Source organism: Rissa tridactyla, chromosome Z, assembly GCF_028500815.1.
Source record: "Rissa tridactyla isolate bRisTri1 chromosome Z, bRisTri1.patW.cur.20221130, whole genome shotgun sequence".
NCBI classification, from domain to species: domain Eukaryota; kingdom Metazoa; phylum Chordata; class Aves; order Charadriiformes; family Laridae; genus Rissa; species Rissa tridactyla.
In genome coordinates, this window is record NC_071497.1 from 22,022,139 (window position 1) to 22,035,492 (window position 13,354).

The window sequence follows — 13,354 nt, forward strand, 5'->3', positions numbered from 1 at the left end:
CGTATAAGAATGTGTATTTATTATGAACTTAATCTTTAGACTTTTTGCTAGGTGTGCCCAAGAAGCAGAAACTGGAAGCCATTTGTGGTGATGCTCCTTTTGCATAAGGTGGACATTACTATAGTGAAAGAAATGCATTATGAATACCATATTATTTCAAAGCGGCCATTCATCTCATGCTAGTACAGATCTGCTCAAATTTTTCTCTCCCTATTATTGCATTTCTACTGAGACTACACAGTGTGTGCAGGAGAGAGCATCTTATATTCACCCGCTTCATGATCAGAAAGTAGAGACACTGGGGAAATACAAACGTATAGCTATTTTGAAAGTGGCAAATAGCTTGCCTTGGAAAACAGTCTACAGTCCATAGGAAAGGGCATCATTCCTATCCTGTTTGAAAAGAGCACTTGGGTTTGAAAAGAGAGAGACATCCAGGGAACTTTGCATACCGAACTGTTTGCAGCAGAGCCTGTTCCTTAGGGAAGCTGTACAAGTGGCCTCTGCAATAGCACTGGGAGGTCAGCAAGGTACAAACTGTTACATGGATATCATAAAATTACGCAGAAAACACATTTAGGCTTTGAACGAGGACTTGAATTTCAGTAATCTCAGTGCAATTCTTCATTGTTCTGCTTGAGCTGGAAGATTTTCAAGATAAGCACACAAATTTCTGTCCTACATGCAGGTTATAATACCTGACATGTACATTTTCTTGAACACTGTTATTAAAATCACCCAGATGTTCTTGAACACAGCTGGCTTTTCACTAGCTCATCACTCTGCTAGGATGTGCCAGTGATTTAATCTGATGTAACACAAAAGAATGACTTTTTTCAGCGACTTTATGCCTAACTCCAAAAACCCAGAGGCTAGCGTTAACACATCAGAGTTCATGCAACAGTTCTTTATCCCTGCAGTACAGACAAGGATGAAGAATCTACTAGACTCCTATGTTGCCAGCGTATATCCTAGATTTCTACAGTGTGGCGTGGTTTCTGAATACATCACTTTTTTCATTTCAATAAACTCACGTACCCTGTCGTTATGAAATATAACACAGCTTGGATTAAATCTCATATCTTCTCTGCTTTGCAGCAAAAAAGGGAGAAAGAAAAAATAAGTTATTTTTCTGCAACAATACAAATAAGAACTTCAAAATTTAGTGTAGGTCTACGTGCTCACAACACCCAAATAATCTTCAATTAGAGGTCATTTTCTGTACAACTCTTGTTGAGTTCAGAGAAGTTTCACAAGGCAGAAACCGATGCATTGTATCTCCCACGGGCTGCAAATTTTAGGACACTGGATATACAACATATTTCTTGGCAACCAAAAGTTATCTGTAGGGACTCAGTAAGGTTGTGGCAGGTCATTTAAGTCATTAACAACAGCTGAGCAGTGAAGTTCCATTTTCACTTTAAATGGTTTTCTAGCACCTTGCTACTCAAATTTACACAGTCTCAATTCAGATTAGGTTATTCTAAAACACTAAAAAAAATTATTCTATGTGTCCCTCTATACCGTGTCCCTCCATATTTAACTGAGTGAAGTGTTATATTAAAAAGAGTATCTACAATTATGGAGGCATACTTTCTGATAACTACAAGCAGAATGTTGATTATAGGTTGATTTGCTGGTAGTTAACAAAGTTTGCATCCTTTTTTGGCATAGATTTAGATGTAGAGGGGAAATGGCCTTCCTCTCCCACACAACAGTTGAAATTTAAGTTTTTCCCTTCTGTGCTGGGCTAAATCCCAGGCATTTCAAAACAGCATGCACACACCTGTGTCAGAGAGAGTGAGAGGGAGGGAGGAACCTGTGAGTGACCCATCTGTCCTCTAAGAGCAAACAGGTTGAGAGTTTATATACTTACCAAGGTATAAAACATAGGTGGTCAGATCCTTTTTCTGACTCTAGCACTAAGCAACAGTTGTTTCCAGCTGATCATCTCTTTATGTTGCCTTCTGGAGCTGTTCTTCTTTGGATAAGGAAGTATGCATCCGCTGGGCCAGGGAGACATCATCTGCTCAGCACAGAGGCTAGGAAACTCTTATGGGACATTGCAGCTCCTGTTTACCTGGGGAGATAGTTTTGAAAAAGGAGTGCAAGAGGCACAAGTGTTGACTAGGACATGTGGCTGTTGCCTTAGCTGCTTACAAAGCTTTTGCTGTTTTTGGTTTTTAACTAGGCTTTTGAATCTTTACACCACTACAGTTTAATCCATCCTCGACCTTTTCTTGGTGTTCATCCTAACATTGCTCCCTTTAACTTCAAGCTGCCACAGAACACTGATGGGCATGCAGTAGTTTTCTAGACACCAGCTCCCAGGCAGTATGGCAGGTACTAAATCAGCATCTTTAAGGGCAGGGTTTGCAAAGGAACTGTTAAGTGGCATTGCAGTGCAGTGGTTTGTGGACTGATGTGGGACCTTCATAATCAGAAGGGAGTTTTCCTTCAGGTTCATTTGCGTCAGGTAGGATCAAAGACTTCTCTTTCTGAAAAGGAGGTACTGACCAAAAGTTCTCACTCTGGATCCTGCCTCTCCTCAACACTTGGTTTCAGGGTCTCAAGAACTCCCTTGCTATGAAACTGCAAATAGCTGTGGGTAAAAGTGTACTTGATTTTTTAATCAACTTTTATGTCAAAATATAACATAAAGTAGTGGAAAAGGAGCCTAAGGTAGGCTGCCAGTCACTTCTCCTCAGAAATACTTGCTATCAGCTGAAAATTCTTCCTTACTTTCATGACGAAGACTGAATTCTGAATTTCACCTCCACCCAAAGAAAGCTGTACACCCCACAAAGAAATTTGGATTTAAGGAAAAAATATGTGACTTTTTTTAGAGTAAGAGTCTCTGCAAGTCCCTCAAACCTATTACTTCTGTTGCTTGTACATGGAAGATGCTCAAATACGCAGTAATGCACAGTAATGTAAAACTAATACAGAAAGCAATTCTGGCTTATCTACAATGGGGCAAGTAATTGTAGTTCCTAGAGGATGGATATACTGTTGTCATTAAAGGAAAAGCAGTTATTAAATGTAACATATTTATTCTTTTCTGTGTTTTTCTTTTTTTTTCAAAGAGAATTTAATGAATTTCATCAAGAATATGTTCCTTGTCTTCAACTCCCTATCAAAGGCTTGGCATTTTTATTTTATCTGATCAAGAATTTGAATCACACAGAAATTTCACAGTAGAAGCCTGGTTCACTCTCATTGTTTTCTCATTCAGTTAAAGTAAACTAAATATTTTTTTTTCTAAACAGCTATCACAAAATAATAAATTATAATTTTGCAGCTATTCAACCCAGCCAATTTTTATGCAAGTGCAGTAATGGATCACAAGGTTAGCTGTGAATTGTGATCCCTTGTGCAGTTTCTTAAATGAGGGGCAATGCCAACTCAGCTTTGCTTAGCTCATTTACTCTGCATCTCAACTTGTAAATTAATCATTGCTGGCAACATCAATTTGGTTGTAATTAATCATACAGGGAGGAGCAAAGAAATTGCACTGAAGTGAGTCATATTAACAACGTTATCTGATTGCTTTCGGTGTAATTTACTAGGATCCTGATGTGTGCATACAAGGCTTCTAGCTGGTACTTTGGCACAGAAGGAAATTTGTAAATTGCTGTGTACGATAGATAGAATAATGGGTAGCCCAACTAGCCATATATGTAGATTTCTAATGAGATCTGCTTTGATGCATTACTTTTGTGCCCATAATTGCACAGGCTCTCAGCCCTTTAGCTCTCAAATTGCCAATGAAGGAAAGGGACCTCTAGTGCCCCTCTGTCACATAATAAATAACAACGAAGTCCATTTCCAGGCAAACCAAGGAGAATTCCACCCCGGTGAAATGCTGCTACAGTCAAAGCTAAAATACAGAGGGAAAGACAGTATTGAATTTAAAGCAAAAGTTAACTGGAGAAAATAAAAATGGAAAACAAGTAGCAAAACAGGTTTTCAATGTTGATAGGGACTTCTCCCCCCCCCCGCCCCAAAAAAAAAGCAAACGAAAAGATCAGTTGTTGACGGCCTTAAGGAGGCAATAGAAAATTTAGTTCTACTATTTCAAAGGAATTCCTCTGTTAATGAGATGCTTGAGAACCTGAAGCACTTGAAGTTTCTTTACACATCCAGTTAATCTCAAAATAGGTTAACGATAGGCAGAATTTTATTTTTAAAACAATTAAACTATGGCATAATTCCCATCTGAGATGTATATCTCTATCCAGAGACAAAACAGGAAAACAGTATGGCAGATAGTCTTAAACAATAAAACAAAAAGCTGAAAGCCAAGGTCTAGAAGTAAAACAACATCTGTTTTGCACATTTACTTACATCTAATGCAATTGTATGTACATCCAAGTTGGACAGTTATTTACAGGCATATGCAGTCTAACCTTGAAATTTGAGGCCATACTTTACCAGGGCGTCAAAATTTCATAGACACATACCTGACTGTACATATATCAATTACTGTCTGGAAAGGACATGCAAAGGAAGACTCTTTTTTCACACAGCATTGTACATTAAAGCTCTGAATATGTTAAAATTAGTTCTCCTTCTTTAATAATGCCAGTGTTCAAAAGATATAATTGCCATTAAATCAGCTTTCTCGTGGCAGAGCTTCAATGTTAGCGAATGAGAAAGGTCAGATATAAGGTAGATTGGTTTCATGTCTGACTGCAACCCAACTTTTCCAGGAAACCAGATGACCTACATAAACCTCACATCTAATAGTAGATGTATTTCAAATAGGGCAATAATTACAGGAGGCCAATTAGCCAGTCACAGGAGGCTGTGCAGCAGGCCACTGGAAGAAACAATTTAATTTCTTTTGTTTTAACTGGAACAGCAGCAGGAAAACAGATTTCTCCTATACTGAGAGCACTAAGCTGACTGAAAAAGGGAAAATTCATGTAACAGGGAGGATAAGACAAATGCCCACTGACATCCTACATATTAATTATTCCCCCTGCAACCTAGAGACATGGATAGCATTGTTGGCCCTCCCAGGACCTCTTCTCCCCCAGTGAGAAAGAAGGGTGTGGGAGCGGAGTGATGTCCTGCCAGCCCAGGAGCCTGTCCCCTGCAGCATGTGCCCGGGCAGCGCGAGAGCAGGAGGCAAGCACATGGCGACAGAAATGCTCCACCAGCCTCCAGCAATCTACGGCTCATGGACATCCCAAGCTATCAGTTATATTGTTATGTTTAAACTCGAGGTATTTAAGTTACAGGTGGCCCTGCAAAAGCAGAGAGGAAGTATAATTTATATGGCTTTTCTTTCTAAATCTCTGAAAAATAATTACCCATAATTGGTGCTTAATGCTAACTGAGTTCACTGCAAGCCGCCTAATGAAGTTCGAGGCTAGCAAACATTTTCTGTGCTCTTTGAGGGGATTATTACCTTCATATTATGCAAAACTGCTCCAGTTTGAACCCACAGGACTAGTAGGAGGCACTCTTAATCTCCCTGTTTTTGATGTCAAAAAGTAAAATAGAGGTAATATTGCTCACAACTTACTTGCATACCTGAAATAGCAGGGTAGGACAGTTTTTACCCCACTTGCAAGGCCTGGAGCAATAGATCAGCATTCTTGTTTTGTATGACTTCTAAATCAGGCAGCACAAACCATAAGACAGTAGGAATAAAGAACTTCTACAGGACACTCTGATTGCCACAAGAATACCAAATTGTTGTTCTTCAGAAAGGGGAAAACATGGTGCTAATTGTAAGTAAATCACTGGACACAAATCTCATCTTATATTACAGACTGGAGCAGCAACTGCAAAACCAGCAGATATTCTGGTAGGTAAATTTTTAAATCTGAATAGTGAGGATGGCATTTCTACATGCTGTAAATAAGTGTGTGCTGGCATGTCACATTCACTGTCCATACTCTAAAAATGACGTTTAAAAGTTAGAAAGGACTTAAAAATAAGTATAATTAGATTCTGCCATCTGGAAAATGGCCTTATCTTGAGACACTTAACTAGCTTAGCCCATTTGTTTGTCCAGAAGAAGCAGTAGTAGTGAGTTTATTTTTGTGTATGCGCATATAAAGGGCAGAAGTTACAAGGTTTAAGGAGCAAGGGGCCGCAGTTGTGACCTGCGTGGGAGGACAGATGAAAACCACTGCAGCTGGCTCTGAAGCCGATCTAAGCAACAGTGGAAAAACATAAAAAAACTTTAAAACTGCATGCCAAAGCATATCCAATCAGAGCATCACATGGTGCCCTGCTCAGACATATTGCAGAGAAGCACTGTCAGCCCGTGGCAGCTGAAGGTGCACTTGTGGGGTGGCTTTCATGCCCGAAGAGGTAGGCACATCTCTGAAGGGCCTGCCGCCCATAGGTGACCTGCACTGGAGCAGGGACAAGAGGGACTAGAGTCGCAGACATGGTTACTTGTGGAGTGGTGAAAAAAAAACATTAAAACATCAGCCAGCAGAAAGAAACGATCGGTCGCAGAACAAGGAAAAGCTGTTGGGCAGAGCATCTCAGCCTCCTATACCACCCCCACCTCGTCGGGTGAACTCTGATGGACTGAGCACAACTCACAGAAAACATGTGAAAAGTTGAGGCTGTGGAGACAAAAGAATAGAAGTTTATCTAAATGCTTGTATAATTGCTTGTGTTTTCATTTTTTACCCTCAACACTCAAACCAATGATCAGAAATTTATGTTTACTGGCAATGAGTCAAATACATTTCCCCAGCTCAAGACCATTTTGCTTGTGACAACGTATGGAAAACAAAAAGAGATATCTGATTGTAAATCGGTCTATAACAGAGGAAGGCATAACAAAACGCAATGGCTGGAAGATGTATGCTGGTCAAATTTAGGTTGGAAAAGGCATAGCAGCATGGACTGTAATAACTCAGGACAATATGCAGAAACATGCTGGTCTGCTCCTGTGCAAAATCTTGAAACCAAGATCAGATAGAAGGAAATCACAGGTTTGATTCAAAGATCTCCATGTCTGTAGCCTTTGCAATACAGGACACATCTGTGGGTATCATGATAGCGGTCCCTTGCAGCCTTTTAAATCCTACAGTATCAGTCATTCTACCTGAGAGTAGAAACAGTGTACAACAGCAATAAGTAGGCAGTATACAAAAGAGTGTCTTGACAAAAGCTTAATAAATAGCTGTTTCTCATTCTCCTCCTTTTCGTGTCTGTGCACATGCTGTAATTTTTACCTAGAAAGCATTTTGTTGATAAGGACATTTGTGTAACCAGACCATAAACTAGAGAATTGAAGCAATCTGTTTAAAAAATAAATCTCTAAAAACCAAATGCTGAAATCAGTGTATGGATAAATATTCTCCAAATAGTTCTTCCAAACTTTCACACCTCTCCTGAGCTCAGAACAAAGACTTTTCAAAGAGAACATCACAATCTCTGATCATTTTTTATGACTGTATTGTAAAAAGCCCTGCTTGTATTAACCTTTGAATACAATTTTTTGAAAGTGTCAAAGCAGTTTAGGAACCAAAATACAATTTTCAAAAGAGACCTTCAGCAAGGTGCAGCACCTTCTGAGATGAGCAGATGTAAGACATATAAGGACTTTCAAACATTTTCATAGAAAGTGTCTTTCAAATGCAAGAAGGTGGCCTTGAACATTTCTGATTCTTAGAAATTAGTACCTTAAATTCTTTTTGAGGGAATTATTATGAAGTTTTGCAACTACACAAGGCCAAGCTTTGCTTGTTCCCTGTAGTAATCCTGGCTTGAAACCCCACCTAATTTTCAGTTTGTGTCCTGCATGTTGCTTAGAAACTTATGGAAGAACATGAAGATTTTAATAAACTGGCTTTGGTTAGCGTGTGGTTTCACTTGAGAAATGTGAGTATGATTTAAATCAAATAAACACAGATGCTAGAGTTAGATGAAATCACAGCAAAACTATGTTTGCAATTGCATTAAAATTACAGGCCAACGAGTACAAAAAATGCTTGATTTACATGGGTGCCCATGTATAGGACTATCCCTCAAAATATCCCAGATATCCAGGATTATTGCTGATCAGTTCCACCCAGAAGATGTTTTTACACAACTCAGTATGCTAGAAATTATACTTGTAATATTTGCGAATTTCCTACATTCTAAATGCATAACTAGCATAAGAATATTTGAAATTTTTTATTTCTTATGAATTCGGTTTGTGAATACTCTGCCTCTATAGAGTTTATAGTCTTAAAAAACCAAAAAAATATAAAGCTATCAATTCTCACCTTTTACCAAGCATCTCAAATCAAACATTGCTAACGGTATGCAGCCCTGGACACTTCAAGCCACCAGCTGTTCCACAAAAGCTGGAATGTGATGGCATCATTATAGGCATCATATGTTCTCCAGCAGAAGCTTTGTAACCACATAAACTGATAAGGTGTATTGCCATGCTTTACTCCTTTCCAGGTCATCTCAAAAATTACCACATATCAAAAAAAGGTTTCTTAAAGAAAAAAAAAATCTCAAATCAATGCCAGCTTGATAGGACTTATCATTTCTTAAAAATGTATGAGCTTAATAAGAAAAAGTTCTGCTAATAGACCATTAAAGTCGAAGTGCAATAATAATATAAAAGAGGTACTAACAAGACTCACATGTAAGAAAAGACTCACATAATTTTAAAATGGAATTTGCTTCAACTCAAGTCACTTTCTGTTTTGAAAAATCAGCAAGAAATTTTAGGCGGATATATGCAGTGAAAAATATTGCAACTAAACTATCTATTCTGTGCTACAAACAAAGGGATAGCTCAGTTCATAGGACGAATTGCATCATAGAAAAAAAATCTTGAAGATAGAAAATTAAAATGCAAAGTGAATTCTTATGCTTGTTGTGTTGGAATCTGTCAGGGAATGCAACATAAGGCAGGACCTTGCTATCTGATATATTGCTACATTGATATTATTTGATATATTCATATCATTTTGATGCTTCTGCTGGCTGTCCATGGGCTGGAAAAACCTTTATGCTTTTGATGCATTCACAGCGAGAGAAACATGATGGGTGAGTTTGTTTCCTCTGATGCTTTTGAAATTGGCTATAACAAGAGATAGTGTGTGATGGGTCTCCTACTAACACTGGAATTTCTCGGTTGCCAGTTTGACATACTTTTCCCCGCGTTCAGGGCTCAAAATAATTGCCAGGTTTGGATTTAGAAGTTTTCTTTCCAGTCTTAATTTTGTTGTGGGTGTTATGTGGTTTGTGACCACAGGTGTGTTACAGCACATCAAAGGTTTCTGTGGATCCTTCAGCATTTATTGCCAGACTTATTTTATGGGTGTCTGTGATTACAAGATACTGAAATCAGTGGCTGAGAAGGTGTCTGTGGCATCAGCCTTGTGCTCTGTCGGTTCTACATGAAATAGGATGATTTCACAAGCTGTTGCCATTTGCTGTTTGATGTTTTGAGAAGGCACAAACTTGTAGCCACAGTCATAAGTATGTGTCTGCATGCATACATACATCCAACATACAGAAAACACACAACACTATTTCCGAATGTTAGGGGAAAATATTCTGGTTTACTCACAATATTTGAAAAAAAAATAAAAAAAAGACTGGAGGGAACACATTATTCTAAATAACTTGATGTAATTCTTAAGCAAACAAAACTAGGACAATGGAGGAAGCAACACAGGACATTGAGATGTTAATATTGCAACCCTTTTTAGTTTTGGGTTTTTTTAAAAATTTTATTTTTAAGAAAAGAGTGTATGCTTTACTCTATCTTGCTGAATCAGTATTATAAATATTCCCAAAGAGCAGTGATCTCAAATGTGACTGACGTGTACTTCACAGCTAAGGAAGAGCTAAAGATTTGTTAGATCACTATTAGGTATATGGGGCATATAATGTGTGGATACATGCTACACATTTGTTGGATGACGCAGCATGCCAGAGTAATTTCAGTGCTCCTTCACTGACAGAGCTGGGGGAGAAACAGTTAAAGTGGCCCACTTGGCAATTTTCATCTTTGAGACAAATATTAAAATTGAAATAGTACAACTATAAATTACAAATTCCAATCTCTAGTGAACAAATGGGGAGAGTATCATGTTCTGGAGGGTAAAGGAAGTCCTACTCATAAATCATCTACTGAATGTTTTGGTTTTAAGCTAGTGAAATAGCCAAAACGTGACACTACACACATGCCTGTTACATCACAGGAAGCTAATTCTTCTAAAAATATGCCTTTCTGTAAACCCATCCAAATGGTGGTGATGCAGTATCACACTTGCAGTTTTAAAACAAAGGAAGTCACAGGCATACAAGTCAACTGGTTATCCTGAGGTGGAGAAAGGAGGATTACGGCAGCCGAAAGTTACATGAGAAACGGCTCCCTTAGTTGTGCCTAAGCAGGGACTGTAAGGATGAAGGCTCCTTTAAAGAGGCATGAAATGGATTTTTTCCTTTATAAGTCTAATTTGGCCTGTCCTTCTCTTATGGATTGAAAGACACTTTTATTTTGAGTTTCACCCACTTGTGAAGAAAAATTAGTCAGGCTTTCTACAAGTCTGTGTTTCTAAAGACCAGATGGTATTGATCTGAACATAAGGTAGATGGCAGAATTAAGGCAGAAAGAATATCATGGAGGGGAAACAACAAATAATCCTTTATGAATTGCATAGCCTCTTATTATTGCTGAACTTGAAACTTGAAGCACTTGAAAATCTGTATTTTCCAGTCTAGCTGCACACACTGCGTAAAGTGAAACCTTCTTGTGTCATGTATTTTTCTCTTGTATACAGCAGACTAGTGATAACTTGGTTTTCACCATGATTTAATGTTATCTTAAGAAGCAGATATTATTCATACTGCTAAGTCTTGCCACCTATCTCTGAAATTCTCTCTCTAAATTTAACATGAACATGAGGAGTACAGAAGGTAGGAGAGTCAAAGAGCTATTCAGGTCATTTGTCATTGACGATAATGTTTTGAAGATGGCAGCCTTTCTCATACGCTAAATGAAGCATATGTGAATATTGACACTTTTTAAAAGGAATTGTAAGAATTAAGATAAGCATCTTATATCATTAGAGACCCTAAATAATGTATCAGATCTTATTAACATACTCAGCTCCTCATTAAAAGTAATGCCTGGATTTGAATGTAACTGTTAAAATGAACAAGATTGCTCCTAGAGCAATCTTTCTCAACAAGAAGAATTAGTCCATTGCAAATGGGTTTCTAATATGTCATTTTTGAAAATTCCTAGTATTTTCTGAGCTGCTTATCTTTCCAGAATAGGTTCAGATTCTTATAAGAAAATATAAAATAATATTCATAATAAATACATACAGTTCTATGTGAGGGTATCCAGTCCAATTTTCTGAATACCATACATTTTCCTCTGCTTTAACTGATAGGTGACTCCATAATGGGTCAAGTAATGACAGAACAAAATTATTTACACTTTCTGGGGTCTATGTAACTGTTGACCACAGGCAGGGACAAAAGGAAAAACAGCACCATTGATGCCCCTAAATGAAGAGGCTATATAGGTACTACCTATGAAGGCTATTCAAGCACAGATAAGACCTACCAAACCCTATCAATTAATGTGCTGGAAGCATTCCTTCCCAGTCAAAAAATGGGGTCATTTTAATGCTGAATACATGAACAAATCAGAACAACTATGTTCTGTTTTCTCCACTGGCCCTACTTCTTCCAGCATATTTCCTCCAGGAGGACAGGAAAAGACAGAAAATGCTGACAGAAGCCTTCTGGCCAACTACACAGTGAGGGGAAAATTAAAAAAAAAGAAAAAAAAAAAAAAAAAAGAGTGTTCCTGACCATTTGGTTAGTTATCTTAAAAAAAATTCCTTTTTACTTACTGCAGAGCAGGAATTTCCATGGTGTTGTTGGGAGGAGTGCAGTTAAAGACCAAGAGGGAATATTTTCAAGGCAAAGGTTCAGACATTGAAAGATACCAAAATGAGAAGGAACCACTAATAGATAATTTATAGAAATTCTCCTGGAAAGAGAAAAAAATTCACATCTAGACAATTTCACATGAAACTCAGTCCTGATAGTAACTTTTCAGCTGCTACATTCTCAGTGCTAAAGCCCAGCATTTTATAATTGCCTACTGCCAGCTGCTAGAACTTGTTACACTTTTGTCATTGAGATTGAGAAATTTGCCCCTTCTGCATGAGGTCTCTGGCCTGGGGTAGTTACTGAGTAGAATAAATACGTCACCTTTCTCCTTGAAGAATTGAATGTCCTTATGCAAGGCTAGTTATTCAGATACTAGGTCACATTCAAACCCTTTTCTTCCTTTATATTCTGAAAGCTGGTCTTAGCCTTCTCAATCACAGCACCGCATGTTACCTCCAGCTACCCGAGAGCTCTTCCAGAGTCACTACTTTCCAGCAGGTTTCGTACCCCACAGTCATATTCTGGATTCATTATCCTCACATGAATCAGCTGTACTACAACATCTGAGTTGGACTGTGACTGTTTAAATAGGGAATTCAGGTCAGTTTTCAGAAAAAAAAAAAAGATTCCCTTTTTATTATTTATTGCTAAACCAATCCTTGTCCCATCTGAAAACTGTTGCAGGAAAGACATTGTATCAACATTCAGATTTGTTCATAAAAATATTATTGGATGAAGAATTAGTCTCCTAGCAGAAACAGTTCTGTTGATTGATATCTCTCTGTTAACAACTATATTTTCAGAGCGGGCAGCAACAGAATAAAATTCCATTTAAAATTTACTTCCCTTGTCAGTTGCTTTAAGCTTTGGAAAATTGGCCCTGCTGAAGATCCAAAAATACACAGTAGTGGTTGGCGATGTGTTTTCTTGTCATAAGTAAATGCTGTAGGGTCATGATCAAGATATCTAAGCAGTTGCTAGTTTTAAGTTCACAAATTCGCAAGCAGAATGAGAGCCAAATTGAGTTACCTTCTGTTAGTTGCAAGACTTTCTGGATAAATAAGTTAATTTCTATTTCTTGGAGAAAATAAAAAGAAATTTTGTTACTGGATGCTTGCAGAATTTGACAAAATGTTACACACACAAAAATCATCTGCCACCATATTTTTTCTTCTGGAGAATTACAGACTGATGCTTTAGAGCCTCCCCCTGCCAGTGCTCAACTCTTTCTTTTTTTGCTGTTTGAAAGTGGGGATATTGTGGAAAACAGTTATCCATATCCCAGTCCAGTCTGCTTGGTGATTATGAACTGCTGATGATTAATAATTGTCTGATGTCTGGTATCCTCATCCTATCACACAAATTATAAGACGTGATTTTAATGTTTTACTTACATATCACATTTTAACAACTTTCAGTAATAACAACTGTCTCACCTTTCCTTTCACAC